This window comes from Lissotriton vulgaris, chromosome 3_1 (assembly GCF_964263255.1).
Source record: "Lissotriton vulgaris chromosome 3_1, aLisVul1.2, whole genome shotgun sequence".
Taxonomy (NCBI): domain Eukaryota; kingdom Metazoa; phylum Chordata; class Amphibia; order Caudata; family Salamandridae; genus Lissotriton; species Lissotriton vulgaris.
The window spans coordinates 1,270,262,943-1,270,289,633 of NC_141689.1; positions in this window are offsets into that span (position 1 = coordinate 1,270,262,943).

The window sequence follows — 26,691 nt, forward strand, 5'->3', positions numbered from 1 at the left end:
GTCAGTGAGTTTTGTTTGTGAATGTATTAGTACACCTGTCTTGATATCCTGGTTAGGTACCAGACTGAAGAAAGGAAACATTGAAATAATAAAACAGTGTGTATTTCTATCCGACAGAACCATTATTACTTTATTTATTACCCACCCAGGTTCTGAGGGTTACAGGGTCACCCCATTACATGTATTGATGTGCCAGACCAGTTGGAGCGGTCACAACACAAGACAGTGTTGACTCAGTCCTTTTCTGCAGATAACATGAAATTGTTTTAATGAGGAAACTTTTTCCAGTTCCTGCTTCTCCACTCACGTACAGTCTGACAGGCTTCAACGACGTACATGAGCACTCTTTCTTTTCATGACTTAATCCATGCTCAATTTATTTGGTAACTTCGTCATATATTTTCCTCTGCTCAACGTTGAGTTGTCTGTCCAAATCTTCTAAGTTAACCGCATCCTCCTGAGCACGTGCCATGGCTCTTTCCACTTCAATCACGGCAGTGGCAGCTTCATTTTCGATAACTGGTTCTCCTAGTGGATCCTGACTACATGAAACAGAACTCTGACTGTCCTCAGAACTGTCTCTAGCAATCTCGGCTGCAATTGTTGCTTCCTGCTCGATTTCTGCATTCAACAATTCTAGATATTTTGGGAAAAACAGGACATTCTATGGACTCCTTAGCTGCATTGAAAGAGTCTTCGTAACAGAGGAAATCTCCAAGCAGTTCCTCTTCTGCACGCCAAGGCTTGAAAAGTTGCAAAAGAGCTAAATAGAAAAACTCTTTTCTTTCTGGAGATTCGCAATTCAATTTTCGATGATTTACCAATTGACATTTTCTTTGCTTGACCAGACATTCCTCACATCCAATTACAGCATACACTCCTTTATCAATATCTTCTTTGATGTTCATCTTGAAAATGTAATTTTGTAGAACCTCATACAGACAAACATTCTCCAGGTGACTGCTTCTATTTGGATAATATGTATCCAACATGTTGGTCTTCAAAATATCTGTACTGCTTGGCTCCTTCTCTGCCAAATACTCAATTTCCCATACAGGTTTATGAACTCGATTACGCGTTGCAGCAAGACAAAGACTCGCCCAAATGATACTCCTAGAATTGGCATAGAGACTTGCTGAAGATAACCGGTCAGAACATTCGTAAGCTCCGATTTCTCGATGCGACAACATCTTCAGACTGAAACTGTACAACTTCTTACTGAGGCTCTTTTCATGGGAAATATCCTCCCACATATCCTTCAGTTCTGTCTTTTTTTTTGTGATGTAAGACGTCACATACCGAGACACAGCCATACAGTTGTCAGCCACAAACTGTATATCCATGTTAGCATTCCACATGGACAAAATCACTGGGTTGTAGTCGTTGATGTACTTGGACTCTTCGTTTCTTTTCGAATTGAATGTGTTTTTGGGTGATTTCCTCGTCACATTATGTCGCAGCGAAGACATCAAATTGTTAACTCTTCCTTTTGATAACACCGACCGTGGAAATGCAAAACGACATTTGGTGTAGTATTTGTCCTTGTTTCTGAATTTACGACGGCAGTACTTTCCACAACGATGGCTTTGAAACCGTAAAACTTGTTCTCTTAGACTTTTGTCTTCGTTTGTCTTTGGAACAGCACATGTAGCATACTCTTCTATGAAACTCATCACTAAGTCATCCGGATCTGTTCCAAATTTGGGTGCATCTTTGATCCATAGCAGCATATGGATATGAGGAGCACATCTTGCTTGATACTCCTTTCTCCAGTAGAAATCCAATACCTCTCCAAGAGGTGGATTTTTCTTGTTCGTGATGAAAGACATCATAGCTTCAAATCTATGATTGAAATACCTGCATACATTCACAGGATCCAAAGAGCACAGTCTTAAATTCAATATTTTCAATGTTTCCATTTACTTCTCGTAGAAATTCAAGTAAGTCTTCCCAGCCATACTCAGCACTGCTGAGAGTGAGGAACCATGTGGGAGTTCCTAAGTTCCTCAGCATACATTTTAAGTCACCATGACGACGGTACCAATACTCATTAGTACCACGCTGACATGCCATGAGATTAATCAGGTGAGAATCCAAAATACTGTCTTGCACATTGACTTTATCCATAAAGTTCCTTGCCGAGATATTTCGCAGTTGTACACCACTTTTCAAGATGTGGTTCACTGCATAAGACAGTCCAGACAGATCACTTTCAAACAGTAGATGAAAGAAATAGGGAATGCATTGACGAAACCTAGGATCTTATGCATACAATTGTAAAGTCCGGTATTCAGAAGCAGGAATTTGATCAGGTCGCTCATCATATCGTCCTCCTCGACCTGTGGGAAATAACTGTGGAAAACACTGAGCTTCCAAACTTTCCTCCCAAACACTAATGGGACTCCGTTTGGCTTGTTTCATTTGAAACAAGTCAATAGCATTCCCCATGACTTCCTTGGAATGCAAAGGATGAACACTATAATGTTCATATATTTCTTCATTTTTAGAAGCTTCTACTTTCTCAATTTGCCCAGCACACAATTCGCTGTCCTCTTCTTCACTTACTTCCTCTTCTGCAGTACATACATTCTTGTAGTACTCATTATTTTTTATCAAATACAATGTTGCCTTTTTGACTTTCCTAACATCCACTAAATCTTGCCAGATTTTCTTACTCTTTGTCGGAACCCCATTAACTAGGATAACTAGAGGTTCCTCTTCCACTTTCTCTACTCCATTTGTATTAATGTTTTTCTTCAAATCTAAAGGCATATAAACAACTCTTCCCTTTAATCTTCTTTGTATATCTGATGGAGGCAATTTCCCTGTCTTTGACTCCATTCGTACAATAGCCTGAAAGGGATGGACACTTTGAATCAAAATAGATTCATAAGTATTTAAATCCTTCAATTCAGAAGGAATGTCAACCAATTCCAGATTATTATGAACCGCTCTAGCAGGCATCCGATTTTGGTTTAATTTCTTTAAACAATAAGTACACATACGTTGGTCCAATCCCAAATCAAAATGATTTTCTACCATCAAGTATGTGGCAAAATCCTTCCATTCACTATTGTTTTCTATTTCACTTTTTGCATATAAATCCACTAACTTAGTCTGATTCTTATAATAAGTCCGTCGACAACACACACAAGTGAAATTAGGCCTCTCACTTGATTTCACCTGAAAGTTGAGAATTTCCTTGTGAAACTTATCTATATTAGAAATCAGTACACTCTCTTCCACATTACCTTCTTCTACTGGGTCAATTTCAACATTGTTCTCTTCACCAGCAAAGTAACAGAACTCAATTTCTTCACAAATATTCTTCACATCTACTTCAGAACCATGCAAAAGAGCAGTGCTTAATTGTTTAGGCATAATTGCCGGACTCTTAGCATAATACAACATTCTAACTAATTTCCTCACTTTATTATGATGCACTGCTAGCATCCTGAAATGATGAAAAACACTCTGGCATACTCTCCTGGAAAGACAAGCCAGTGAATGACCACGCAAACCTGTCACTTCTCTCACTCTGCAAAAATCTAATTCTTGCAACAACTTCATTTTCTGTTTTAAACTTTTCTTATTAAATGTACGAACAAAATCACAAAGCATACACTGGTCCCTTAGGACGTCTCCCTAAAACCTCATCACCTAACACCTCTTCTGCATCTGCAGACACAAGTTTTTCTTTTTCAACCGGACAACCATCTTTTACCTCATATGCTCGACCACTGGTGTCAACTGCATGCACCAAATCATTGTCCTGGAAGTAACTTTCCTCACTGAAAAATGCCTCAAAACTTGAACTATGCATCCATTCTCCTGAGAAAACTTCACAAAAATTAGAACGATTAACTGCTCTCTTCCATCTTCTATTTGATTTGAAATCATAAATTACCTTGTTTAGTTTCCTAATTCTATTGATTACCAAAATAAGTAACTTTCGCTTAATTTCGAAAGCCTGATCAATAATTTTCTCTACATTTTTCTTTCTCTTATAAAAAGCCACTTTCTGTTGACCTTTCTTAAAATGTTTTAACAAATTGCCTATTATCCTGTTGCGAAACATTCGTCTAAGAATGTCTCTAAACAGATTTTTCCTTCTACTACCATGCACAGAGTTATCTCCTGCTCTAGCAGTTACATTTTTGAGGGACCTTTCCTTCCCGTTTAAATTGGCTCGCTTCTTCTGAACTAAAACATATTCTCTAGTGATACTTTTTCGTCGGCAAATGTTTCTTAAAAAATATTTTGTTGTCTTACCCGGAATTCTTTTGGTGACTTCACAACTTTTAATTCTAGAGAACTGCTGCAAAGGTCCATTATCTCCATTTTTATCAAGGTGCAGTGTAAGACGCTTTGCTTCTTTTTTTTTCTTTGCCTTGAGGGCATGTTTGAATTTTAAAGAATATTCTGAGTTGAATCTGTGGAAAATTTATTAAAAAAATGTTATTAAATACTATTACCAAACAGTAAATCAATAACAGTAAGCAAACAATTGAATGGAAGGATTTTGCAACACACTTGATGGTAGAAAATAGCAATGGAATGGAATGCTTCAACATATGACCTGTACTCTGTTATATGTTAATCTCAACTAATTTCGAGACTCTATTTCTATTTAGAGATTTTTCCAGAACAGACATTGTTCATGTTATTGTTATTGACTTAAAATTACCAAGTACACATGAAGGCATATTTACTAGACCCTTGCTTCAGGGGGAAGTGACTTAAAATTACCAAGCACACATGAGGGCGTATTTACAAGGAACTTGCACCAGGGGGAAGTGACTTCAAATAGCCAAGCACACATGGGGGCGTATTTACAACGCCCTTGCACCAGGGGGAAGTCATATGAAATTGCCAAGCACACATGGGGGCGTATTTACAAGGCCCTTGCACCAGGGGGAAGTGACTTAAAATTGCCACGCACACATGAGGACGTATTTACAAGGCCCTTGCACCAGGGGGAAGTGACTTAAAATTGCCAAGCACACATGAGGATGTATTTACAAGGCCCTTGCACCAGGGGAAGTGACTTGAAATAGACAAGCACACATGAGGGCGTTTTTACAAGGCCCTTGCACCAGGGGGAAGTGACTTAAAATTGCCAAGCACACATGAGGACGTATTTACAAGGCCCTTGCACCAGGGGAAATTGACTTGAAATGGCCAAGCATCGCTTTTGACATTGACACTGTGGAGCACCATGGAGCATAAACAGCGCAGATGCATCATGCATCTATTCCATATAAAACACGCATTGCAAGAGTCACATCGCAAGTAAATAAATTCTTATAAATTTAAAAAGCATTCCTTTTCCCTAAAAGCGATTTTCTGATCATAATTTGAAAACACAGCACCAGGGGAAAGTGACTTAAAATGGCCAAGTACACATGAGGGCGTATTTACAAGGCCCTTGCACCAGGGGGAAGTGACTTGAAATGGCCAACCACACATGGGGGCGTATTTACAAGGCCCTTGCACCAGGAGGAAGCCACTTAAAATGGCCAAGCACACATGGGGACATATTTACAAGGCCTTTGCACCAGTGGGAAGTGACTTGAAATGGCCAAGCACACATGGGGGCGTATTTACAAGGCCTTTCCACCACGGGGAAGTGATTTGAAATATGCACGCACACATGACGGCGTATTTACAAGGAACTTGCACCAGGGATAAGTGATTTAAAAATGCCAAGCACACATGAGGGCATATTTAGAAGGCCCTTGCACCAGGGGTAAGTGACTTAAAATGGCCATGCACACACATAGGAGAGTATTTACAAGGCCCATACACCACTTATGCATCGTTTTTAACATTTACAATGTGGAGCACCATGAGGCAAAAACAGTACAGATGCATCATGCCTCTATTCAAAAAAAGCGACGCAATGCAGGAGTCACATCGCAAGTAAATAAATTCTTATAAATTTAAAAAGCATTCCTTTTCCTTAAAAACGATTTTCTGATCATAATTTGAAAACACAGCACAGCTCCTATGTAGAAGCACACCTTGTCAGTACTAATACTTCACAGTATCTACAATTACAATTTGTAAAAGAATGCAATAGCTTTTTGAAAAACATAATGCAAACACTTCACACAAAACATCATTTTAAATGCACAACTGGTTTCCTTATTTTCTCCAAAAAGCATACTAGTCTCTTTCTAAAATAAAGGAACCATATCTCACCTTACCAAATGCTTTTTGAATTTAAAAACAGTCTCAGAGGCCCTTGCACCAGGGGGAAGTGACTTAAAATTGCCAAGCACACATGGGGGAGTATTTACAAGGCCCTTGCACCAGGAGGAAGTGATTTGAAATGGCCAAGCACACATAGGGGCGTATTTACAAGGCCCTTGCACCAGGGGGAAGTCACTTAAAATGGCCAAGCACACATGGGGCGTACTTTCAAGGCCCTTGCACCAAGAGCAAGTGACTTAAAATTGCCAAGCACACATGGAGGCGTATTTAGAAGGCCCTTGCACCACTTATGCATCGCTTTTGACATTGACACTGTGGAGCACCATGGGGCATAAACAGCACAGATGCATCATGCATCTATTCCATAAAAACACGCATTGCAAGAGTCACCTCGCAAGTAAATAAATTCTTATACATTTAAAAAGCATTCCTTTTCCTTAAAAACGATTTTCTGATCATAATTTGAAAACACAGCAGAGCTCCTATGTACAACCACACCTTGTCAGTACTAATTCTTAACATTATCTGCAATTAGAATTTGTAAAAGAATGCAAAATCTTCTTGGAAAACATAATGCAAACACTTGACTCAAAACATCATTTTAAATTCACAGCTGGCTTTCTTATTTTCTTCAAAAAGCATACTAGTCTCTATCTAAAATTAAGAAACCATATCTCACCTTAGCAAATGCTTTTTGAATTTCAAAACAGTCTCAGAAACACACCAATTTTTCTTTAGCAGAACAAAAGGTATGCACTCCAGAGGCTGCAACCAAGAAAGGCACAGAAATGCTGATATTCATCACACATATCTCTCATGTCAGCCTATCAAAACTCTTCCCTCACTTTTTTCAAATCAACACCCTTCCCCCTTTGCCCTTTTTGCCCTTTTTCCATAGCAACTACCTCCTGCCAGACCTCTCATGTTTACAAGTTCACACAACAATGTTTCAAATGAACTCTGAACTCTCAGTACACCTGCTAATCCACTGCAATCTTTCATAAAATCATTTTTTTTAACCATTCAAATTACATCTTTGAAAGAACACATCCATGCACCCTAACTTTCTGTTTTCAGCAATGGAAATCCACGAATCATTGCTAATGAACCATTAGCACTGAAACTCCACATTTTTTTTTCTTTACAAACTCCTACTGTTTCAACTGCCATTTCATTCCCACACTTCATCTGACTGCAGCAGAACCTCCTCTCGCCATGTTTTCTGTCTGGATTCTTGGACATAGCTATATCCACTGGGCTCAGAGGTATGCTGATAACAGAAATTTACACAACCTCAATTTTCAAAATGTGGATATCAAATGGATTGGGAAAAGAGGATTGAGATGTCACCAATTGATACCATTGGTGAAAAACTTTTTGCATTTGCCAAACCCTGACCTCAAAATAGTGCACTGTGGAGGAAATGATTTGGGCACTTTGACTGGGGTAGGTCTGGAAATGCTCTTAAAGGACACCTTTGAGCAATTAATGGCACTTTTCCCTCAAACTGCCTTGGTATATTCCAATATATGCCAAAGACAGAAATGGAGGTATTCCAATCAATTTTGTCCACAAATTGAGAAAGCGAGGAAGCATGTAAATAAGTCTGTTTCAGCTTATATGAGAGACCATGGAATGGGCGCCATCTACAACAATAACTTGCGTTACTACATGCAAGATATCTACAGAGGAGATGGTGTGCACTTCTCAGATGAGGGCAACAGAGTTTTCATACAAAATTTGAGACTGTGTATTGGTACCTACTTATAAGTACCTAGAACTTACACAGAACACAAAAGCTCTTTTCAGAGCTACCTTAACTATAATTAGTCTTTCCAAATTTCGAATGTACCTTTTTTCACTAATTTTCACTTATGTTCGCTTCCCGGTTCGCTACCCGGTTCGCGTACCGGCAGCTAACAGCGGGAAAAATTCTAATTTTTTTTATTCCAACATATATGAGCCTCCTCAGCCACCCTCAGAAAACCTAGGGGGTCAGGATACGTCTCCCGTGCCCCCTTATACCCATTTCCCACATTGTTTTTCCTCCATCTTGTGATTTAATTTAAAACGAAACACAAAATGGCGAACTCCCGTTACGCTACCGGTGAGCAACCCGGTTTGCGTACCGGGAAGCGCTTCTACCGTGAAAAATCGATTTTTTTTTATTTGCCCCGCGGGACCCTTTAATAACCCCAACATCATTCCTAGGGGGTCAGGAGGGGTCTACCTTGCCCCCTTTCATTAAATTCCCCCTTCGTTTTTCTCCTCCTCTTGTCTCTCGATCCTACCGAGAGACAAGATGGCGGCCGGTCCGGACTGTTTAGAATGTTGACAGACACCGGAGAGCCAATCAGCTTCGCTTTGCGAAGTTCCGTTACGCGTCAGGTACGCGAACCGGGGCGCTAACCGGAGCGCTGTCACAGATATATCTGTTTTTTAAAACGTTAATTTCTCAAAATCCTCTGGAGCACATATATTGAGACATAGCAAAGGCACGTCGGGCAAACCATATCTACAATTTTGCCAAGTTTCGTGTAAATCCATTCAGCCGTTCGAGCTAAAAGTGAGTCCAACCGCCCTATGGAAAACTCAATGTTAAAAACGCGTTTTGGGACCCCCCTTTTTTCTCGGCCCCCCCTTGACGAAACCCCCCACATTTTAAGGGGCTGCTCAGAAACAAAATGTGCCATTTTCCTGAAAATTTTAGCCAATTCCGTCCACAAACGCCAAAGTTATTCGACATAGAATTCTCAAAAATCCCATAGGAAAAAATCCTAACTATATATACCTACTGGCGACCGCCAGTAGGTAATATATATATATATATATATATATATATATATATATATATATATATATATATATATATATATATATATATATATATATATATATATATATATATATATATATATATATATATATATATATATATATTCACTGAAAAAACCATAGGTTATAGACCATATATAGTTAGGGATTAGCATTTAAAAAACCTTATTTTATTTGCACAAAACCATTGAAATTCCATATATAGTTAGTTGCACTAACTATATATCGCGGACCCGCAATCCACTGCTAATGATGTCACATATTACATCATTCATGACATGGTCAGTGACATCACTGATGACATCACTGATGACATCTCAATTGACATCACTGATGACATCACTGATGACAACACCCAGTGACTGTATGTTTCTGTAAAGTTAAAATATGTCTTACATATTGAAGAATGAGTGGATGAATAAGTGTCTGGATGAAGGATTTAGTAGGTGAATGACTGACTGTATGAGAGAATGATTAAATGTGTCTCACTGAGTGTATGGGTTAGTGATTAAAGTGTCTTAATTTGGCAATCATTATTTATGTTGTTCTGTAAACTGCTGCATGTTTAAATCAGTAGCTATATCAGTAACTATATGGGTTATTGAATGGTTGCCCAAGTATTTGTATGGGAGACTGAGTATGTGTGTGGGTGGCTGGGAGGTGTATAACTCTGTGCATAGATGTGTGAGCAGTTGATTCCCTAGGTGTATGGGTTCAAAAGTGCATGTAGAAACAGCTGTATGGACAGTTGACTGTGTGCATGAGTATATTGGTGAGTGAATGGATATCTCTGTGCTACATGTCAAAATAGGTACATATGTAAAACACACTCCATGTGAGAGTTGACATATATAAATAACTGAACATAAGAGCCAGTGAATGTGTGAGTGGCTGTATGAATCATTGTGAACTTGTATCAAGGATTGTATAAGAGAGTAAATATGTGTTACTATATGTTTGAATAAGTAAGGTGTGTATAACTGTATAGTTGAGGAAATGGAGATGTGATTGATTCTTTGCATGACTGACTAGGTGTGTGAGTTACTCCATGGATGTGTGACAGTCTGTGAGTGCCTGTTTACACTGAGTGTATCTAAGGTTATATTAGAGTCTGAAGATGTATTATCACATAAATGATATCATCAGTGATGTAATCAGTAATGTCAAATGAGATGTCAGTGATGTCATCAGTGATGTCATTTGAGATGTCATCAGTGATGTCATCAGTGATGTCATTTGAGATGTCATCAGTGATGTCATCAGTGATGTCACTGACCATGTCATGAATGATGTAATATGTGACATCATTAGGAGTGGATTGCGGGTCCGCGATATATAGTTAGTGCAACTAACTATATATGGAATTTCAATGGTTTTGTGCAAATAAAATAAGGTTTTTTAAATGCTAATCCCTAACTATATATGGTCTATAACCTATGGTTTTTTCAGTGAATTTTCAAGGTTTTGTAAATGCAAATTCCTAACTATATATGGTCTATAACCTATGGTTTTTTCTGTGAATTTCATTGGTTTTTTAAAAGCTAATATCTATAGCTGTAAAATATATTCTTTATTAAGTGACGTATCACGTAGCCCGTAAGACGCCTCATGATGCTTCGCATAACTGTGACGTATCGTCTCTGCAGCGCAAACCAAACCCAAAACGTAAGCGCGCCAGAACACGCTCAAGGATATATATATATTTTTTTAACCTTAATTAGACAAAATCCACACATGCACATATCACAAACGTTCAAAAAACACAATATGTCGGACTCCCGTTACGCTGCCGGTTAGCTGCCCAGTTAACGTACCATGAAGCACATTTTCCGCGAAAAATCGCAATTTTTTTTTTCTTTTGCCCCGCAGGGAACTTTAATAGCCCCCTCATCAATCCTAGGGGTTCAGGAGGGGTCTGCCTTACCCCTTTCATTCATTTACACCTTTTTTTTTTCCACCTCTTGTCTCTCGATCCTACCGAGAGACAAGATGGCGGCCGCTCCGGACTGTTTACAATGTTGACAGCCAATCAGCTACTCCTCAGACTCCCGTTACACTACCGGTTAGCTTCCCGGTTAGCTTCCCGGTTAGCTGCCCAGTTCGCTTACCAAGACGCGTCTCTACGGCGAAAAAATCGTTTTTTTTAAATTTTGTTTTGGGGGTCCGGCGTGGCTCTATAATATCCCCCTCATCAATCCTAGGGGGTCAGAAGGGGTCTACCTTGCCCCCTTTCCTTCATTTCCCCCTTTGTTTTGGCCTCCTCTTGTCTCTCGATCCTACCGAGACACAAGATGGCGGCCGCTCCGGACTGTTTAGAATGTTGACAGACACCGGAGGGCCAATCAGCTTTGCATCGCAAAGTTCCGATACGCGAAAAGTTCGCTAACCGGATCGCTGCCCGGACCGCTGTTACAGATATATATCTTGATTTAAACGTTAATTTCTCAAAATCCACTGAAGCACATATATTGAGACCTAGCAAAGGCACATCGGGCTAACAGTCCCTACAATTTTGCCAAGTTTCGTGGAAATCCATTCAGCCGTTCGGGCTAAAAGTGAGTCCAACCGCCCTATGGAAATTAACATGGGAAAAACGCGTTTTGGGACCCCCCTTTTTTCTCGGCCCCCCCTTGACGACCCCCCTCCAAATTCTCAGGGGTTGCTCAGAAACAAAATGTGCCATTTTCCTGAAAATTTCAGCCCATTCCGTCCACAAACGCCAAAGTTATTAGACATAGAATTTTCAAAAGTTCCATAGAGAAAAAATCCTAACTATATATACCTACTGGCTATCGCCAGTAGGTAATATATATATATATATATATATATATATATATATATATATATATATATATATATATATATATATATTTCAAACAAAAGCACCCGAAGCTTGGAGGCACACTCACTACTTGTTGCAATTCTTTATTCTGCTCGGAGGCATTACTTAGCAGCACAGGATATACAAAAGGGTTTCAGCCAATTATCCCTACGCGTTTTGTGCGTCTTCTCGCACTTGTTCACGGGATGGCAGTGAGGAGTAGCGGCTGTCGCGTTCTCATTGTTAGCTTGAAGTCCCGCCCAGTGGGCGTATGCACTCGCTGAATTATGGTAGTAGAAGTCCCTTTTGAGTCGTGAATCTATAGTAGATGCCGCCGCCCTTCTCCTAATTGTACTTCTTAAACCTCGGTAGGTTGATGCATCTCCTTAATGCCGCTGTTAGGCCATTAGTTTCCCTCACAGACCAACAATGGTTCCTTGATGCTCCACTTTAGTAGTGGCGCAGGACCCGCTCTTCCGTGGGGAGGGGCTCTCCACGACCATGGCAGACTGCAATTATTTCAAAATTCTGTGCTGCTAACTTATGCCTCCGAGCAGAATAAAGAATTGCAACAAGTAGTGAGTAGTGAGTGGGCCTCCAAGCTTCAGGTGCTTTTGTTTGAAATATATATATATATTCCTTGAAAAAACCATAGGTTTCACACCAGTTATAGTTAAGAATTAGCATTTAAAAAACCTATTAAATTCACTGAAAAAACCATAGGTTTCACACCAGTTATAGTTAGCTGGAAATTTTATTGACATAAAACCATTGAAATTCCCACGTTATAGTTAGTTGGACTCACTATAACTTGCGTGCCTGCAATGCAATGCACTGCTGCTGATGACGTGACATATTACATCACTCATGACATCATTGATGACACCATCCAGTGAATGTGTGTCTTTCTGAAAAATAAATTTGTTTTGTATATGTATTTGTAAAGTACGATGGAAGAATAAATGGTTAAATAAGTGTGTAAATGGATGTTTGTTTTTAAAAGAATTGATTGGTTAACTGCCTTATTAAGTGTATCCTAGTGAATACATATATTAGCAAGTAACTTGTAAATATTGAAATGTATGTGTCAGTGTTTCACTTTGTGTATAAGTGGCTCTATGGGTTGGTGACTGACTCACTGTTTGTATGTGTTTTGAAGACAGCATATGTACAGGACTGTATGGATGGATGAGTGTTTATATGTGTATGTTAGTAAGTAAACGACTGTCTCACTATTGTCTTTTTCAGTAACGACATATGTTTTAATCTAGTATATGTGAGTATTGATGTATATAAGTGAGTATATGTGAGAGTGAGAGATTGAAAGAGTTCCTGTTTAAATAAGTATGTGTTTATATATGTGATTGTTTAAGAGAGTAAGTATGTGTAAGTATTCTTAGAAGTAAAGTGGTAGTGTGTGTATTGCTGTATATGCAAATAAATGGATGTTAAATAGTTTTTTTGCATGTCAATATGTGTGTGAGTAACTTTTGGATGACTGTCGAAGTGTAACAGGATGTATAGGTGTATCACTACATATAATGAGTGAGTATATGTATGCGTGACTATATAGAACTGTTGTTGAATGAGTGGATGTGTATATAGATGGTGGAATTACTGAATTATTTGTTGTAACTGGTATGGGTATCTCCATTTTTTTGAAAATATTAAATACTATTTTTGAATATGTGTTACACTGAAAGGAGGTCTCTGACTCTCTCACAAGGATGGTGTCATCAGTGATGTCATGAGTGATGTCACTGACCATGTCATGAGTGATGTAATATGTGACGTCATCAGCAGTGCATTGCAGGCGCGCAAGTTATAGTGAGTCCAACTAACTATAACGGGGGAATTTCAATGGTTTTATGTCAATACAATTTCCAGCTAACTATAACTGGTGTGAAACCTATGGTTTTTTCAGTGAATTTAATAGGTTTTTTAAATGCTAATTCTTAACTATAACTGGTGTGAAACCTATGGTTTTTTCAGTGAATTTCATAGGTTTTTTAAATGCTAATTCCTTTCTATATTGAGTTTCTAACCTATGTTTTTTTTTACAATTTGCTGTTTTGTGTAAGTATTAATTTGTAAGTTTTTTTTTATCATTTTTTTCTGGGGCGCTCTGGGTGCGCGCTCCGGTAAGCTCTCTGGTAAGCTCTCCGGTAAGCTCTCCGGTAAGCTCTCCGGTAAGCTCTCTGGTAAGCTCACCTGTAAGCTCTCCGGAAAGTGCACCCAGAGCGCTACTTTCGTTTGTGGAAAAAAATATGAATGAAAAGTTAATAATAACGCAAAACATTTCGTACCATACAAATAAAAGCAGTTTTTTTTTATAAGGAAATGAAAATGATTATGCATTTCCGTAAAACTATGATGACGTCACTTCGGCGCGCAACGTAAGCGCCCCCGGAAGCGCCTATGTTCGCGCCGCGTAAGCGCCCCGGAAGCGCCTACGTTCGCACCGCGTGTGCGCCCCCAGAAGCGCTCCGGTGTGCGCAGCGTCAGCGCGTCAAGTCATGTGACCTTAAAATAACACTTTTCATTGGTTGCTAACAGTTTTTTTTACAAAGAATGAAATCCCCACCCATTTCCTTCACTTCTTCTTTCACTTTTGTGACTGCAGGACCTGCTTTTTTGCTCCTGGATCTTTCTTGGTTTTACCATGGCTGCCAGAGAATCCAGCAGTGATGAAGAACCTGAATTCAACAATGAAGAGCCTCCTCAACGAAAGGTGAAGGAACATTTTATTTGGAAATTTTTTAAAATACCACCTAACTAAAAAAAAGGTGAATGGTCCAAAAGTGGAGTGCAGGATCTGCAAAGAAGTCCTGTCATGGGGTAACTCCTTAAAAGAATACTCATTTGGAAACTTCACGATGATCCGGCATGTGGAGAAGAAGCACCCCCAGAATTTTGCCCGGGAAAGTGTCAGGGCTCTGGCACAAGAGGTTCCCAGTGATGGGGCCTCTACATCCACCGGAGGAGCAACTTCTTCTGGGAAGGGGACAATCACAGGAGCTGGTGCCAAACATTCAACCTGCTTTTAACCATGGTGCCCTCAGATGCAGATACTACAATCAACTGCTTACCTTTGGAGAACAAAGTGTACAGCTCATGGTTCGAGCATTAGAAAACCATCGCTGCCCTTTCCACCCCTAATTTTTTTTGTTCTTTTTGCTCCTGTTGAGCAGCTTCCATTTCCTGTTTTTGTTCCTGTTTTGAAAAAAGAAGAAAACAAAAAGTTCTTTTCAGAACTACCTCCAATTCTCATCAAAGAGCTATATTCTTTAAAAAATGAAAAAGAGTAAGTGAAATGGAGAGCATTGATAATGGAAAGGAAAATGAGTAAGAAAGAACAGAAAGGTATGAGAGGAGAAAGGAAGTGAAGTAGGGGGTCTAAAAGAAGGTGAGTGTTGTGAAGGAAAGTAAGGAGAAGAAGAGTGAATATAGGGAATGTTGATATTCAAAGAAAATGTTGAAAAGGAACGGGAGTGGAAGGGTAAGAAAAGATACATTGCTGGAGTTGAAGGCTGAAAGCCTCATTTATGAAGCCATGCGTCACCTTATCACCACCAGAGCGTCACTTTTTGTGACGCATCAGTCCAGTAAAAAATGCACCTTATTCAGTCATATTTACAAAGTGGCGCATCTAGGTAGTTGTGTCACTTTGTAAGCCCCTGCGCCACATTATTCCTACGTCAGTTGAAATGTATGCAAAAGGGACGTATTGACGCAAGAAAGGGTCGTAGAGGTGACACAGTAAATAAACTGGAGGCCTCATTTCTGAAAAGTGACGCATCACTGCGTGAAAACAGCGATGCGCCACGTTTCTGTGCGCACTCCTTACGACATTCCAGATGTGTCATATTTAATGTATGACGAATCATGTCGCAAGGAGTTACAGATACGTCAGTATTTCTGACGTATCTATAAACACAAAAGTGACGCATTGCTGGAGTGAGTCACAAAAGTGACGCAACTCCAGTAATGCGTCCTTTCACATGGAGAAAGCACCATGTGAAAGGTCTTGCGTCAGTCTTACACCTGCTGTGAGGCAGGCGGACGATTTTGACGCAACAGCATCCTAAAAGTGACGCAGTGAAATCTCATAGATTTCACTGCGTCGCTATTACGAAGCTTTTTGCGGGGGAACGGCCCCTCTGCATACATTATACCTGACGCAGGTATAATGTGGCGCAGGGTTTTAAAAAGTGACCCATCTACCTAGATGCGTCACTTTTTAAATATAGTGCAACGAGGCGCATTTTTTTACACCGCTGGTGCGATGCATCACTTTTCTGTGCGCACTCCTTATGACATTCCAGATGTGTCATATTTAATGTATGACGAATCATGTCGCAAGGAGTTACAGATGCGTCAGTATTTCTGACTTATCTGTAAACACAAAAGTGACGCATTGCTGGAGTGCGTCACAAAAGTGATGCAACTCCAGTAATGCGTCCTTTCACATGGGGAAAGCACCATGTGAAAGGTCTTGCGTCAGTCTTACACCTGCTGTGAGGCAGGCGCAAGATTTTGATGCAACTGCATCCTAAAAGTGACGCAGTGAAATCTCATAGATTTCACTGCGTCGCTATTACGAAGCTTTTTGCGGGGGAACGCCCCCTCTGCATACATTATACCTGACGCAGGTATAATGTGGCGCAGGGTTTAAAAAAGTGACCCATCTACCTAGATGCGTCACTTTTTAAATATAGCTCAACGAGGCGCATTTTTTTACACCGCTGGTGCGATGTGTCACTTTTCTGTGCGCACTCCTTACGACATTCCAGATGTGTCATATTTAATGTATGACGAATCATGTCGCAAGGAGTTACAGATACGTCAGTATTTCTGACTTATCTGTAAACACAAAAGTGACGCATTGCTGGAGTGCGTCACAAAAGTGATGCAACTCCAGTAATGCGTCCTTTCACATGGGGAAAGCACCATGTGAAAGGTCTTGCGTCAGTCTTACACCTGCTGTGAGGCAGGCGCAAGATTTTGACGCAACAGCATCCTAAAAGTGACGCAGTGAAATCTTATAGATTTCACTGCGTCGCTATTACGAAGCTTTTTGCGGGGGAACGCCCCCTCTGCATACATTATACCTGACGCAGGTATAATGTGGCGCAGGGTTTTAAAAAGTGACCCATCTACCTAGATGCGTCACTTTTTGAATATAGCGCAACGAGGTGCATTTTTTTACACCGCTAGTGCGATGCATCACTTTTCTGTGCGCACTCCTTACGACATTCCAGATGTGTCATATTTAATGTATGACGAATCATGTCGCAAGGAGTTACAGATACGTCAGTATTTCTGACGTATCCGTAAACACAAAAGTGATGCATTGCTGGAGTGTGTCACAAAAGTGACGCAACTCCAGTAATGCGTCATTTCACATGGGGAAACCACCATGTGAAAGGTCTTGCGTCAGTCTTACACCTGCTGTGAGGCAGGCACAAGATTTTGACGGAACAGCATCCTAAAAGTGACGCAGTGAAATCTTATAGATTTCACTGCATCGCTATTACGAAGCTTTTTGCGGGGGAACGCCCCCTCTGCATACATTATACCTGACGCAGGTATAATGTGGCGCAGTGTTTTAAAAAGTGACCCATCTACCTAAATGCGTCACTTTTTAAATATAGCGCAACGAGGCGCATTTTTTTACACCGCTGGTGCGTTACAAAAGTGACGCACAGGCGGCGCAAAACTGTCGCAAGGCCTTCATAAATAAGGTCCTGGATTTTCCCCGAGCTTCGCTCCCCGGTGCGCTTCCCTGCCCCCTTATAGTAATTTCTCCCTTTTTTTTATGTCACCTCTTGTGTCTCGATCCAACCGAGACACAAGATGGCGGCCGCTCTGGACTGTTTCGAATGTTTACAGACACCCGTGAGCCAATCAGCTTTCCGCGCGCAAGTCGCGTGTCATGCCTGGTGCGCTCCCCGGTGCGCGCACAGGTGCGCGCCTATAGATATATATATTTTTTTGAACCTAAATTACTCAAAATCCACTGGAGCACATATCTTGAGACATAGCAAAGGCACATCGGGCTACCAGTCCATACAATTTTGCCAAGTTTGGTGGAAATCCATTCAGCTGTTCGGGCTAAAAGTGAAATCGACCGCCGTATGGATATTAACATGGGGAAAATGCGTTTTGGGACCCTCTTTTTATCTCGGCTCCCGCTTGACGAATCCCCCCCAAACTTTCAGGGAAGGACCGGAACGCCGCGAGGCCATTTTGAGGAAATTTTCTGTCAGATTCGTCAACCGGCACCAAAGTTATTTCAAATAGAATTTTGAGATTTAACATTGAAAAAAATCCTAACTATAACTACCTACTGGCGACCGCCAGTAGGTAATATGTATATATATATATATATATATATATATATATATATATATATATATATATATATATATATATATATATATATATATATATATATATATATATATATATATACGGTGTGGTTCTCCTTTCATTTGGCAATTCACGAGAGTATAGACTGGAAAATCAAGCTGCTTTACATTCTTTCAAGACTTAGCCTGAAGGCTGCTCTCCACAGCTACCACTAGGATAGCTTTCTATTAGGGTTGTCTTTAACCTACCATCAATAAGGGTTGTTTGGAGTGGTACACAGTGGCCACTAATCATAATTTAACCAAAATTATATTGATTGCTTGAGATTGTAAAAACTGAATGCTACTGCCTTACCTGTTGCTAATCATTGTCCAGCTGACCGCAGTGTCCATCTGTCAGAGTGGATCTGTGTAGCGGTTTACGGTCTAGTCTTCTTCCGGGCACCTTTCTCCTGACTACAACGCACCGGATATGTTGTGTCCGTGCAGCGGGCGCGCTGGTGGCATGCCGAAAGGCGTGCCAAAGGCACGCCCGTCTGCGCCCATCGGCGTTCGAAGTGCGCCCAGCGCCAGAACCCCTGCTCAATATTCCATGCTGCCCTATACACAAGACTTAATTCCGGTGAGTGTCCTGCATTGAAACTAAAGATGGATGCAAGAATATCTCCTGAGTCACTGCAATCGGTGCGGAGTTAAGCTAGGCACTTTCAACACAAACAGGTCCAGGGAAGAAATACAGTTCAATAACACGGAGCTGGACAATGTTAAGTAGGATGGGATGGCTCTGCAACCCAATGCTCAAACAAAAAATCCGATCACTTATGACCTCAAACCTATCAATTGTGTACTGGTTAATGCCAGGTCAGTAATCAAACACAAAAATGACTTAGTGTGCCTTATACAATTGGAATATCCAGACCTGATCTTTTTTAACAGAAACATGGGCAAATGACACTAGCAACCCTGACTGGAATCAGGTAGTTTGAGCTGACTACTTTGTTACCAATATCAATAGGATGGAGACAAAGGGGGTGGGATCGCCCTAATTTATAGAGCTTGTTATGAGGTGAGTATAATACCAGAACCACTATTGGATGCAGAGGCAATGTTTCTGAGTTTAAAACTAAATAATATTGAATGTTTCCAAGGAGCCTTAATCTATAGGCCTCCTGGCCCCAGGCTATCTTTCATTACCACACTCCAGACTCGCATGGAATTTTGCCTCAATGTGGATTCTTTCACGCTGCTGGGGGATTTCAATTTTCACCTGGAGGCAACTAATAATTCCAACACTCTAAGCCTAATAGACACCCTAGCTAGTTTTGGGATGACAGAGATTGTACGGGAATCCAAGCATCAGGCAGGTCATACCTTAGACGGCATTTTTACTAATAGGCCCACATTGAAGTGATCAGCTCGCTTCCCTTACTCTGGTCAGATCATCATGCCGTTCACTTTACTATTAACATCTCTAATACTAACCGGTGCCATTGAAACCGACCCCCCTCTGAGCAAAGTTCGTGCTTGGAAGAAAATATCCCAACAAGAGCTGACCACGGCCTTGAAGGAGAATCTAATCTGTAGGGCAGATACCAATGAGGCAGCTACTGACTTCAGTAATTAGATCACCCATGCAATAAATCTGCAGGCACCTGAACTTACCAAGACGGCTAGGAAAAGACTGGTATCCTCTCCTTTGTACTCAGCAGAGCTTAAAACAATAAAAATAAAATGCAGACTTAAGGAACGCATTTGGATATCTTCATATAGTTTGGCCCATAAGATCGAATATGGATCAGTACTAAAAGAATATAAGGGAGCAATAGTAACGGCTAAGACAGCCTACTTTACTTCCAAAGTTCTAGAATCCACAAACTCCCCTAAAGAACTGTTTAAAACAGTAACAGCATTGTCTCCCCGGGCGAAATACACTGTCTTTGCCCCTGATCAAGCCTTTGTGGATAAACTTGTGGCTTTCTTCCAGACCAAGGTCCAAATGGTTTATGAGGAACTCTTGAACTCAGAAGAGGTTAACATTACCAGCTGCGGTCGGTAATGGGTGTACCTGCTGGGCAGTGACGTGGGGAGGGGGAGGGGCAGGGTGGGTGGTAGTAATCTATGGATTATGGAGCTTTACAGGTAAGTAAAGATTTAATAAATAAAAGACATTTCGTTGCGCGCACTGCATCGCATTTGGGTATGCAGTGCACACAATGAAATTTCTTTTATTTATTTAAATGTTTACTTACCTGTAAAGCTCCGTAATCCATAGATTACTACCCCCCACCCTGCCCTCCCCTCCCCACGTCACCGCCCTACAGTTACACCCATTACCGACCACGGCTAAACATTACAAACCATCTAGAGACACGGGAAGAACACTCTCGCCAAGGTAGCCTAACACAATTTACCACTATGATTGAAGAGCAAGTGGTAGACATACTCTCACTAACCAAGTCTGGAACCCCACTTTACCCCTGTCCCCCACACATTCTACATCTAGCTAAGGATGAGGTTGGCACGTCGTTGACCCCTTTATTAAATCTAGTTATTGGAACAGGCACCTTCCCCTTAGGATGGAAAATGTCCTGTATCAGACCTATCCTAAAAAAACATCACTGGAACCGTTGGAGGCTAAAAACTACCACCCTATCTCCTGTCTACCTCTACCCTCTAAAATTTCTGAGAAAGCCATAAACCTGGAACTGACAGCCTACCTTGGGGACAATAACATTCTTGACTCCACCCAGCATGGGTTTAGAGCTTGACATTCTACAGAATCAGCTCTGATCATGGCTACAGAGGAGATTCGTATGATGGTGGGCGGTAGGGTGGCCTTAATACTGCTAGACCTCACGGCAGCTTTTGACACTGTGAATCATACAGTGGTAATAAATAGGCTGCAGTCTGTTGGAGTCAGTGGCAAGGCCTTGACCCTTCTTACATATTTTCTTGACCCCATGGAACAAATAATATACTGGGAGGGTATGAGGTCGGAACGGTTCACCGTCCTGTATGGAGTCCCTGATGGCTCGGCCCTCTCTCCCACCCTGTTCAATATTTATGTAACCCTGTTGGCAAGACTAATTAAAAGTCATGGTCTAGCGCTTGTGTCTTACGCTGACAACACTCAGCTGGTGGTGTCTGTCACCCAAAGTGACAGTATGTCAGCTGAGCGGTTCTGTAACTGTCTCTCCTCGGTGAAGTCATGGATGAATGTCAATTTTCTAAAACTCAATACTGGAAAAAACGAGATTCTGGAATTTGGCAAAATCTCTTCAATCTGGAGCAAACATTGGTGGCCCCCTGAAGCCGGAACATGACCGCTGGCGGTGTCTAGGGCCAGAAATCTCGGCTTTCTCATTGACAAAGATCTCACAAATAAACCAAGTTGTCTCAGCCTGCTTTTTCACATTAAAGATACTGCGTAAGATTCTTCCTTTTATCCTGTTTTCCCAGAGGAAAACAGTGAACGGTGCCCTTATTCTATCAAGGATAGATTACTGTAATCCCCCTGTATTTAGGTACTGGAGTGAAAAAACTCAACCAGTTCAGTTACTTCAAAATGCTGTTGCGTGAGTCTTGTATTGTCTACCCAAGCATCACTCCACTTGGGACAGCATTAAACAACTGCACTGGCTTCCGGTGAGATGTTGGGTGGAGTTTAAAGCTCTATGCCTAGTGCATAAAGCCCTTTATGGAGGTGGGGCAGAAGACGTACAATCATTATTACCCCAATACATCCCATCGCGCTGTTTAAGGTCTATGGACACAGGGCTGGTTCTTTCTCCCAGGATGAAAAGAGTGGGTTGGGGAGGGAAGCGCTTTTTATTCCTAGCAGCCAAATTATGGAACTCCCTCCCCATCTTGCTGCAACTTCAGCCCTCATACATCATCTTCAGGAAAGACATTAAAACTAGGCTCTGTATGCAATGCTAATCACACTGCGACTCTCAGATCACTCTACCTAAGGCCAAGACGCCTTCACATAAGTGCACTCTACAAATACCCTCAGTAAGTCATTCATTTCATTTCATTTATAAACTTTATTCGATTGTTTAAAAAACATCATAAAGGTACACAGGTTAAAACAATCATATAGTGTTGCACAGGAAAGGTACATATCATATCATTACTTGATGTCAATACACACAACTACCAGCCAATAAATAGAGAAAGTAATAGTGACTAAAAAACCATACTTTTTCTTGCAGCAACAGATTTCAAGATAAAGGTTGCGGTAAAAAAACATAGATCCGAACTAGCAAGTGAGAATAAAAGGTTCATGGCATTTGATGTAGAAGACACTAAATATTTTTTAAACAACGGTTTCAAATAAACAATACGTAGGGATTTATACAGGGGGCAAATTAGCATAAAATGCAGGGTACTTTGTTTGGTTAATCCATCACATGGACATGGAGAAGTAGAATGATTTTTCATCTTTGGAAACGCCACAAGGTTGTGGACAATACCAAGTCTGAGTCTGGATAGGACAAATTGATGGGATTGTCTGCAGATGATTTTAAGATAAGTAGGTAGCCCAGAACCCTCATTTACATTGGAGGAATAGAAGGCATGGGTTGAGTAATTGCTTGTGTCAACTTTGCGTTTATTAGATTTTGCCCTCAAGAATTCTTCTTTCACCTCCCTTTTGGATAAAGTAATAACAATTGCAGGGTCACTACATATATCCATGTCAAAGAGATCTTTATAAGTAGTAATCACGTACTTTATCCAAGGGATATTATGGGCTTTTTCCAAATGCAGGCAATCTTTAATAATACCCTTAGTAAAGCTTGTTTCGTCCTTCAACCATATAGATCTCCATGCCAAGAGAGGTCTCAGTTCAATTAAGTCGGCTATATAATCCAACCCTAGTTCCTCGTGAACCAGGTAGGTAGATACCGATGATGGTAAGCAAAGTAACCGTTTCAAAAACAGATTTTCCGAAGTTTGCAATTCCCTAGTGGAACAGTGCCCCCATACCCCTGAGCCGTAGAGCGCTATTGATGTGCTTCTGTGTCTATAAATATTAAGCATTGCTGGGATCCGCTGACTACCCAATTTAGTGGCAAAACGAAAGACACCTAAGGAAGCCTTCCCCATCCTAGCTTTTATATTAATTTGTTCAGGGGTCCATGAGCCCTTGTTATTAAAAGTGATGCCCAGGTAGCAGAAATTATCCACAACCTCAATTCGGTTTTCTTTAAAATAAAAAGGCTTAGGATTGTTTACCTTTTTGCCGCATACCATTATAAATGTTTTGGAGTTGTTGATTTTAAGTTTCTTACCCTGTATGAAATCATAGAAACAGTTCATCAGCCTCTGAAGGCCGATTGGAGTTCTAAATAATAGGACAGTATCGTCCACATATAGCAACACTGGGATAGGTTGGCCTCCTGCTTGCGGTGCATCTGCTTGGATATATTTTAGTTCCTGTTCCATAGAATTAATAAAAAGAGAATAAAGCAAAGGGGCCAGTACGCACCCCTGCCTAATACCTGCTTTGACCATAATCTTTTTTGTACATTCTCCTGATGGGCCATATCGAACCTGGGCTGAAAGATTAGAGTATAACCTTGCTAAGAAGTGGATAATAGCTGGGGGTGCACCCATGTCAAGAAGGGTTGTCCATAACAGGGAGTGGTTCACCAGGTCGAAAGCACTGGAGAGGTCCGCAAAACAAAGAAACAGGGAACCAGATTTAACCTTGGTCTATTTCCCTATTAAAAGGTTAAGGTTAATGCACTGATCAATTGTGCCGAGGCCCTTTCTAAAGCCATATTGGGATTGTGCCAGAATGTTATTATCAGCCGCCCACTCTTCCAAGCGTAGCAGTAGAACCCGGCTCATGATTTTAAGGGAGGAATCCAAAAGGGAGATAGGGCGGTAGTTTTTAGCCTCTCCTCTGTCTCCCTTCTTATAGATAGGAATAATAATTGATTCACTCCATGTTGCCGGGGTGGAGTAATCTGCGGCAGCATTAAAGACTTGGGTCAATAATTGGCTCCATAGGGCCAGATCGTATTTATAGAGATCTATAGGGACCCCATCGGGTCCTGGAGCTTTACCTCCTTTGCTGGAATTAATTGCCGTAACTACTTCTCGGATGGTAATTACCAATGGCTGTGGTGTCAAAAAGGGATTAGTACAGATGTTATCATAAGACTCCCCGTGTGGATCCAAATTTCCAGTGAAGTGTCGAGCCCAGCTATCTTCACTTACTTGAGCAGTAAGGACTGGGAATTCTTCCTTCTGGAGGAATGGGGCGTTAATTGTACTCCAAAACAATTTGCAATCCCGAAGGGCTGCGGCACTATCCAGGTTGTCCCAGGCTTGTTCTCTGAGTTCATTTTTCCTACGCTTTAATTCTATGTTGTAGTTGGACCTCAGAGTTTTAACCACTTCCCTATCTCTTGGGAGACTGGATAACGCATTCTTAAGGGTTTTTAGCGCCTTTGTGCATGCTTGGTCAAACCAGCCCACATTTTCCCGTCTGGTATTAATCTTGTTGTTAGTGAAAATTTTATTAATAATATTACCAAGTTCCTCAAAATCCGCTATAATACCCGCGGGGGAACATTAGTTTCAAGACAACGGAGTATCGGTCTGGAACCAGCTGCAACGGCTGTACTAAGTAGTTTCTCTGATTTTCCCAAACACCACTTTATCCGTGTTCCATTTGGCCTACTTGGAATAATATCATCTATAACCCTTCCGGTAGGCGTGTTTCTAGAGCCCCATGTAAGGATGGACATTGTTAGGGCATTGTGGTCACTCAAACAGTAGTCCTTAATGATCGGCACTGTACAGAGCGGCACCATTGCAGTTGAAATCACCAAATAATCAAATTGTAACAGAAGACTGTTGAGGGAAGCCCCGTATGCGGAGTGTTGAAAGTGTGCTAAATTCTCCCCCAAGTCACCATCAAACCCACAAACTGGGGTGTAAGAATGTGGCCACGTTCTGATATTGAAATCACCCCTCCATATAATGTCATAAGATTTGTGAGATTTATTACAAATTTTCTGCAGGGTAGCTTCCAGTTCATCCACAACTAAGGTACTGGTAGGATCAAAGGTATTATTATAGTGATTAATCAGTAAGGTGTTCCTGCCCTTTTTAACTTGCAGTTCCAGAATTTGTGAATGTGAGCCAACAATGGAGCAAGATTTTACTGTTACCGGAAGATCTACAGATATTAATACCAGCAGGCCCCCTTTTGCCCTCCCCATAACAGATTCTAGAGCATGACAGTTACAGAAACAAAACCATCACAAAAAATATCTATAGTAGACCATGTTTCCTGTAAACATAAGATATCAAACCCAAGAATAAGTTCCCTCCACCCCAGAGCTGAAACTCTCTGACGCCACCCAGCTATATTCCAGCTCGCCATGGAATAACCTTGGTCATTAGAAGTAGACATCTGTTCTGGAAGAATTATCTTGGGGGTCGGCAATGTACTTATACATCCCCTATCTGAAGGATCCCCGACTGGCGGTATAGGATGGACTTCCTTAAGTTTGGCTGGAATTAAGGGAGTCGAGTCCATGGTATCCCTGTTGTCATACAGGTTAGCCTGTTTAAATGGGGGGGGGAAGCAGGGATATACACTCTGGGTAGTCAGTCGACTCCCTCAAGTCCATATAAACAGCTATATCGATTAGGGTCCCAAAAGGGGTTTTGCGGGGTCTGAAATTGTAACAATCTGGGGGGTCTTAGATGATGTGGTCTTGACCTTCCCCTACGTTCAACCCTAGTCCAGTCATTACTTCCAGAATAGTACGTGTCATTATTAGGTGGGAAAAAGAAAGAAACTGGAAAAGTCTGAATAGTGGAATCAGGTGACCTGTTAAAACCCGCACATATGAGGGACACAGTACGGGGATCTCTAAAACTGACAGTGATGCAGTCTCCATTAATGGTTTTAGGAGTCTTACCAATCCAGGGTACCCTCCTCACCATAATGATTTCGTTGTGGAGGTGTGCCGGTAATGGTCTGTTCCAATTAAGCCATTTAATAATTTTTTAAGGGAACTAAAGGTTTCAGTTTCTCCCCTTTCTAATGGAGGTACTCCTGCCAAGATTACCATAAACCGGTTGGCTTCCGGTGGGAGATCAGGCCGTCTAGTTCTTGGAGTTTTGGGATCGTTAGAAAGGGGCCCTTTGGTCTCAATGGTCATAAGTCCAGGTGGGTTGTGCAAACCTGGTTGGGGGCTTATAGTATGCTGGAGGGTGACTGGGTTGGCTATATTAGAACCTTGGGGGGCAGTTTGGGAACTTACAGCCGTCGAGGCAGGAGTTTGGGTCACAATAGTTGGGTGAATAACTAGTGGAATGAGCATACTGGGAGGAGCGCAGGTACTATTAGGCTTATTGGAATTAGCAAGAATAATAGCAGTCGATTTCTCAATATTTGACATTCTGAAATCCAGCCTGTCT